Here is an 8,301-nt window from a genome sequence, read left to right as displayed (position 1 = left end):
CAAGTGTATAAAGTTATCTTTATAGACCACATATTGCTAATAAATAATCTGGACGAAAAAGTCTAATCTAATCAAATCCAATAACAGCAGATGTTTTTTTTCAGAGAACCTGCACATCATCATCTTCTCTACTTTCTAGCACCAATGTGAGGGGTTATGGCAGGGGAAACAGTATTGCAGTATTCTAGTGTGTTGTGGGGGAATAATGACAAGAGAACCTGGGGAGCTTTGTTTTCACAATGCCCTTAAAAAGAGAACCGGACCTAGGAATTCAAGCTAACCGAACGAAGACCATCTCTCCAGATGGTCTCAGTTTGGTACGCTTCTGGGACTTTTTTGAGGGGTCTGATTTCCTTTTAAGTGAACTGAGTTCACAAAAATTGTCTGAAAGGGACCTAGTGTGAAAACACCCTTGTAGTACAAGAATCGTACATGTTCTGTTCAGAGGCAAATTGACAAATACTAAATCTAAATGTGAATTGATTTTCAATTGCAGCCCTCTACTTTCATATCACATCGACCAGAAGATACTATTGTCTATAGGCTCTAAATGTAGTTAGCGTCTATGAATGGGTTACTCACATAGTGGATAGTATTGCCACAGTTAGTTAGCTAGTGTTTTAACCATAAGGTAACAGGTAACATTGGTGAGCAAGTGAGCTCAAAAACTCACAAGCATAAAAACAGCTGTCAAAATATAATTAATCAACAGCTTCCTTCACAGGGTGGCAAGCTACTAACTTTAGAGATACTATAGCTATCATCGCTATGGGTGTAAGTTGTCTAATACTATAGCTTAGGCTTTGTTATTTTTGGGGCCTTTTTTTGTACACAGTATGTGCAACAAGCCTCACGAATCACAGTGAACTCTATGGAAACTGTAATGTCCCGTGGCTCCTTATTGTGTTAATTTCACCATCATCAGACCAGTGTTTCTCATATTAACTTGCCACCGCTGCAAAAAATATTATGTCCATTTTTAGGTGGGACATTTTTTAAAGTATATTTCCGCCGAGATGTGATTTTAAATGCATAGTCGGTGGCTCAACGACTGGAAATCTATGGGAACAGCTAGCATATCATTGCGCTAACATTATCCCTGGGTCAGAGGCAACACAGGTGTTGAAAAGTGACGCCTCCCACCACTTCTGCATCTTTGATGTGAGCTGCAGCTCTGTGGTCCTGTGTGCAGGCATTGAGCAGCTGGACGAAGAGGACAGCTTCTTGGGTTTTCTGGGACACCTGCATGGCCAAGGAGAAGGAAAGAGGGGATCTTGGAATGTACTCTGAGTCCCAGAGCACTTTCACCTGGCTCCCCTGATGGCCTGGTGAATGTGTTTGACCTGAGCCTGGTTGCAGAGGAGTACGCCCAGCTAGCCACCTGCAACTGGGGCTCCTCAGCCAGTCCAATATGCAGGGCAGGAAAGGACTTTGAAGAGGGCCTCCATCTGTGGGAAATGGGTCTGCTGGATGCAGACGAGCCCTTCACACCCTTCAGTGTGAGTCGGCCGCAATAAAGGGTCATCAAAGTCAGGACTGCAGTCTGAATTCCTTCAATCAATATTCCTCTTGCACTAAAAGAGAACTTGTTTGGATTCATATAATCAAATAAACAGAGTTTAAAAAAAACATTGTGTCAAACATAGGACTTTCTTGCTTGTTGGGCAGAAAGTAATATTATAATTATCCCAGGAACGGATTCATCATATTTTTAACCGCTTGGTCTAAAAATGAGATTGAATCGCCATATACATTTTTTTACTGTGTTTCTCCCAACTTGTTTTGTAATTTGTTTAGCTAAAACCAACTGGTATTTCTTAGATATAGAATACTAATACTAGCTGATCTCAAGCATACCTTCCTGTCACCTAATTAACATACTCCTTGGTCACAAAGGCCAGGGTTCAGAACCAGAGCACTCAGTACTTCTTCATATTCAGAGGAGTAGTTTTCATTCCACTCATATGGCACAAAGTGGAATAACATGGCAGTTGCTGTGCAGGGACTCTGCTGTGTATGTACTGTATGTTCCCTCACATGCAGTCCTGAGACAAGTTGAGTGTTTATGGGGTTTAATTTCAAAGTTTTTGTTGTTATATGCTAATATATTTATAGCATTGTATTTATCAGTCAGTCAGCTAATATCAGTTTCATCATAAGCATCCTATTTTAATTAGATTAGCAGTCAAGTATGATCGACCTGACACACCACCCACCCCCCCACACACACACTTTAACAATGATTAAATTATGCTGGATCTTGTCTATATTGATTATTTCACTACAACAAAAAAAAACATTTTGGGGCTGAACAGTTTCAAGATGACCAAAGCTGAAAGAAAAAATGGTGCAACTTCTGGTCTAACAATATGCACTTTTTAAAATATTCCCATTAGAATACCATGAGTCATAATACCCATAAAACATAGCAGTCAAACAGGGAGTTTGTTCCAATCGTTTTTCTACCATTAACTTTAGAAAGTCTTAAAATAAAGGTTGAGTGTCGTGTACGCTTACTCTGGAGTGACGTTTTGATAACTGTGTAAATATCTCTAGGACAAGGTAACATATCAATATATTTGCCTGTATTTACCCGCAGAAAATGAAATGCTATATAGCTGCTAATGTGGCTATCATAAAGAACTACAAATACCATTGTGTTCTGGACGAAACTGCCGAATCGAGGCAAAGGTAAGGATCTCTGGATTTATTTATGTATTTGTTTTATTAGGATCCCCATAAGCCAACACCAGTGGCGACAGCTAGTCTAACTGGGATCTCACACAACGAAAAAGACATTACAGACAAAAGACTTTACAATTTACATACTGTACATTGAAAAACATGAACATGTAGTGTGTGTGGGTGTGTGTCCATCTATCAGTTACACAGACATGTCAGTACATACACACAAGAAGTAGGTCATTTGGGGGAGAGACGTTATGCCATAAGGTGTTGCTTTATTTGTTTTTTTAAACCAGGTTTTTCTGTTCACTTACGCTATAAAAGATGGAAGGGAGTTCCACGCACTCATGGCTCTGTAAAATACTGTACGTTTCTTTGAATTTGTTCTGGACCTGGGGACTGTGAAAAGACCCTAGGAGGCCACTGTGTTCTTGGGGACTTTCAATGCTGCAGACATTTTTTGGTACCCATCCCCAGAGCTGTGCCTTGACACAATCCTGTTTCGGAGCTCTACGGACAATTCCTTCAACCTCATGGCTTGGTTTTTGCTCTGACATGCACTGTCAACTATGGGACCTTATATAGACAGGTCTGTGCCTTTCCAAATCATGTCCAATCAATTGAATTTACCACAGGGGGACTCCAATCAAGTTGTAAAAACATCTCAAGGATGATCAATGGAAACAGGATGCATCTTATCTTAATTTCGAGTCTCATAACAAAAGGTCTGAATACTTATGTAAATAAGGTATTTCTGTTTTTTTATTTTTAATACATTTGCACAAAAAGATTTAAACCTGTTTTTGCTTTGTCATTATGGGGTATTATTATGTGTAGATGAGGATTTAAAAAAAAAATGTAATCAATTTTAGAATAAGGCTGTAACGTAACAAAATGTGGAAAAAGGGAAGTGGCCTGAAGACCTTCTGAATGCACTGTATATAGTTTAATGAAATACTATAGCTACTGCACATTGTCACTGTTGAAAATCAACCCCGATAACAAATGCTTGTATATTTTACATTTCAGAGTTGTAATTCTTAAAAATATTTTCACTAATTGCCATTCTGTTTTTCAGGTATTATTCTTATCAGTACTATTTCTGTATTTATTATGTAACAGTTGATGTGGTGCATTTCCTGAAAAAAATATAATTTAATCTCAGTGGATAAATAGAGCAAACTGTTATTTTAAATCCTCACCTTCTATCTGTAATGTGTGTGTGTGCTATTTAAATAATATAATTAATGGCAAACCGAAAGGAGTGTTTACGGGCATATTCAATCTCTCCCTACCCCAGTCTGCTGTCCCCACTCGCTTCAAGATGTCCACAATTGTTCCTGTACTCAAGAAAGCAAAGGTAACTGAACGAAAATGAATGCCCCGTAACACTCACATCTGTCATCATGAAGTGCTTTGAGAGGCTAGTTAAGGATCATATCACCTCTACCTTAACTGACACTCTAGACCCACTTCAATTTGCATACCGCATACCGCCCCAATAGATCCACAGATGATGCAATCGCAATCGCCATCGCACTGCACACTGCACATCTGTCATGATAAAGTCATCATGAAGTGCTTTGAGAGGCTAGTTAAGGATCATATCACCTCTACCTTAACTGACACTCTAGACCCACTTCAATTTGCATACCGCCCCAATAGATCCACAGATGATGCAATCGCCATCGCACTGCACACTGCGTGCTCAGCCCACTCCTGTACTCCCTGTTGACCAATGACTGCGTGGCCACGCACGCCTCCAACCCAATCATCAAGTTTACAGATGACACAACAGTAGTACTGGACTGAGTGCTTGTAGGCCTATTGTAAGGCAGGTCCTCACCAGATATCACCGGCAACAACGTCGCCTATGGGCACAAACCAACTGTCGCTGGACCAGACAGTGCTGGCAAAAAGTGCTCTTCACTGACGAGCCGCGGTTTTGTCTCACCAGGGGTGATGATCAGATTTACGTTTATTGTCGAAGAAATAAGCGTTACACCGAGGCCTGTACTCTGGAGCGGGATTGATTTGGAGGTGGAGGGTCTGTCATGGTCTGGGGCAGTGTGTCATAGCATCATCGGACTGATCTTGTTGTCATTGGAGGTGTAACAGTATAACTTTCATCCATCCCCTCTCCCCGACCTGGGCTCGAACCAGGGACCCTCTGCACACATCAACAACTAACACCCACGAAGCATTGTTACCCATCGCTCCACAAAAGCCGTGGACCTTGCAGAGCAAGGGGAACCACTACTTCAAGGTCTCAGAGCGAGTGACGTCACTGATTGAAACGCTATTAGCGCGCACCACCGCTAACTAGCTAGCCATTTCCCATCAGTGACACAGGCAATCTCAACGCTGTGCATTACAGGGAAGACATCTTCCACCCTCATGTGGTACCCTTCCTGCAGGCTCATCCTGACATGACCCTCTAGCATGACAATGCCACCAGCCATACTGCTCGTTCTGTGCATGATTTCCTGCAAGACAGGAATGTCAGTGTTCTGCCATGGCCAGCGAAGAGCCCGGATCTCAATCCCATTGAGCATGTCTGGGACCTGTTGGATCAGAGGGTGAGGGCTAGGGCCATTCCTCCCAGAAATGTCCGGGAACGTGCAGGTGCCTTGGTGGAAGAGTGGGGTAACACCTCACAGCAAGAACTGTCAAATCTGGTGCAGTCCATGAGGAGGAGATGCACTGCAGTACTTAATGAAGCTGGTGGCCACACCAGATACTGACTGTTACATTTAGACCCCCTCTTTGTTCAGAGACACATTATTCCATTTCTGTTAGTCACATGTGTCTGGAACTTGTTCATTATATGTCTCAGTTGTTGAATCTTGTTATGTTCATACAAATATTTACACATGTTAAGTTTGCTGAAAATTAACACAGTTGACAGTTAGGGGACGTTTATTTTTTTGCTGAATTTACATAGATATGGCATCACTAATCACTTTAATAATGGAACGTTAAGTCACTTTAACATACTGCTTTACCCATTTAATATACTGCTTTCTATTCTACTGTGTTTTAGTCAATGCCACTCCGACATTGCTCGTCCTAATATTTACGTATTTCTTAATTCCATTATTTTACGTTTATATTTGTGTGTATTGTTGTGAATTGTTAGATACCACTGCACTGTTGGATCTAGGAACGCAAGCATTTCGCTACACTCGCAATAACATCTGCTAAATATGTGTATGTGACCAATACAATTGTATTTGATTTGAGAGAAGTAGCTAGGGTTCGCCTGTTCAAAACCATCCTTCAGTGCGGATGATACGGTAAATCAGGGTTGGTTGGGCCTTGGACAGGTTTAACTTCATTCCATATGGGGAGGATTCGAGATTCCCATCTCGTTTTCTGCCCAATCTCTTTCCTAGTCCCATGCTCTTCAACCTACCTGTTTTTATTCATCTCTATGAGCGTCTCAACTCGCGCAATGATGGACGTTGTCGAACATCCAACCCCATCCATTACGTCTTTCAAACCGACCAATCACCATCGTCTTTAGATCCAAACCGAGCATCACGGTTAGTTGTATCTCTGTTTTGTGTGCCATGGACTCAGCCCAGTAATATTGACAATAGGGTGAAAAGAGATTACCCCAAATAAAACACTGTTTAAAGAAAATTAACCTAAAGTACAGAGGTGTGGTGTAAACAAGTGATTTCCTTCATAACTAGGGAATGTGATTGCCTCAGCTTAATATTTTTATACATCCGTATTTTGTTATTAATGGGACTCGGAGGATTATTTCGTTAGAAGGTAAAAGGTGCTCGTGGGTTTGGCTGTCTAATAAAGGCCAAGATAGCCTTTTCTGGTGTTTTTTCCGCTACTTGCGAGAGGCTACTTGTACGGGATTGGAAGCATTTTAGTTTAATATCGTCTAATACAGGATAACTACTTGCCACCGTCTTCGTTTCGAACCACAGAGCCTCAGAGGATCAAGGTAATGTACGATACGACTCATTCTCGTTCGTCTGCAGCTATCTTGTTTCGGGTACGTGTGGTTCTAGTTAGCATTAGAAGCTAGCTAGTTTCCATATCGAGAGATGTGTGGGATTAATGTTCGTTTTCACAATTTGATGTCAGTAGGACACATATTAGAATACATATTTTTGTTAAATTAAATCGTTTAAAAAATGCTAGATAGCTATACAACGTTATGTAACACACACAGTACTCATTCCTACAACGTTCATGTAACTCGCTAACATTAGTTAGCTACCTAGCTATGACTGGCTGACGAATTTAGCTAGCTAGATAGGTAACGTTAGCTAGCGAACGACCCAACATCACAGCTGGCTAACCGTTAGCTAACTTTCTGTCGTTACTAGTCATTAAATAACGATAATCTTATATTTTGATCATATTACTACCAATATTACCAGTATTAAATTATATTGTGTTAAGACCAAAACAGTATATTGTAAGTACACCTAGCTAACGACAAACACTGAAGAAGACGCTTGTTTTTGGTGGAAATGTCGGATGGCTAGGTTGCTAACTAGCTAACGTTAGCACCAATTACTGTGATCTTGACTTCGCTAGCTACTATACGTGTTTGTTCAAGATAAGTAGAGAGTTGATGCTGAGCCTATGCTATCCACTAGTTATTATTATAGCAATACAACCGCCAACACTTGCATTGCGTTACGTTACATTGGTGTTGACGGAATGTCTCAACAAAGGTCGTTAGCTAGGTATATTTGAGATGGATATGGATTAGCATATGTTTTCACGCTCTCACTAGAGATAGAGAATTTACACTCGGTTTCCAGCTGACAGGCGAATGCAGTCATTATGTTGTGGTCAGGGTGTGCTTCATCGAATTTGTTATCAAACCATGTTCCACCAAAGAAAGCATGGGGCAATTGGCAGGTCCATGTGAACAAATAAATGTTCTTAACTAGATTGGTTTTTAATATGTATTTGTTTTATAGCTAGTTCGTTTAATTTTACCCCAGCGTATTTTAATATTTATCGCTGCATTTGATTCAACAATCGTGGTTAACCCGGTTTTAATATAAGTTTCTAGCCTAACTAACTAAGGGTTTCCTAGATGTGCATAATGTTAACATTAATCCATTTGTTCTTGTGGAGGCTTGCCCAGAAGGTCAGGTTCAGAGGAAATGTAATCATCATACATACATTGTCCCTGTTTGGTTGAGGAATACTGACACATTTTTGAGCCTTGCCGTTTGGAATGAAGATTTTGACAACCAGTCTGTACTATTAGAGTCCTTGGACAGATGTTCTCCAGTGGCATATTTGGTGTGGTCTTTATTTTGTTTATGAAAGCATACAGATAAGGGTGGCTTGATTGAGATTTCATTTGAAGGGTGTTTTTTTTTGTTATTTCTGCAAACCATGTTTTTCTTAGAAAATGCTTAAACCCAGTGAATCATGTTGAACAATTTATTCACACTGTAGGTGAACATGATTGTGATTTAAGCATCCACAGGTGTGTGCCAGTGTTTGTGTCTCGTGTGTGTTTGAGTGAGCGTGCGTGTGTACACACAATTTTCGTGTGTCCCACCGGGTCATTCTGAAGGGTTTTGAATGTCACATTGAGGAAGGTAAACATCATGTCCCAGCCAA

General features: G+C 40.6%; 1 protein-coding gene across 1 annotated transcript in view; it reads left to right on the top strand.

The window, feature by feature from the left end:
- The first annotated feature begins 6,238 nt into the window (after nt 1–6,238).
- The window catches only part of ppp2r5eb (protein phosphatase 2, regulatory subunit B', epsilon isoform b), a 35,026-nt gene continuing 32,963 nt past the window's right edge, over nt 6,239–8,301 (top strand). The window contains exon 1 of the mRNA XM_031828919.1: nt 6,239–6,649. The gene's annotated coding sequence lies outside the window, so the exon portion shown is untranslated. The remainder of the gene's footprint in view (nt 6,650–8,301) is intronic.

This window comes from Oncorhynchus kisutch, linkage group LG7 (assembly GCF_002021735.2).
Source record: "Oncorhynchus kisutch isolate 150728-3 linkage group LG7, Okis_V2, whole genome shotgun sequence".
In the NCBI taxonomy this organism is placed as follows: Eukaryota; Metazoa; Chordata; class Actinopteri; order Salmoniformes; family Salmonidae; genus Oncorhynchus; species Oncorhynchus kisutch.
The sequence above is the reverse complement of the archived record's forward strand: the minus strand, read 5'-3'. Positions and strand labels throughout refer to the sequence as shown.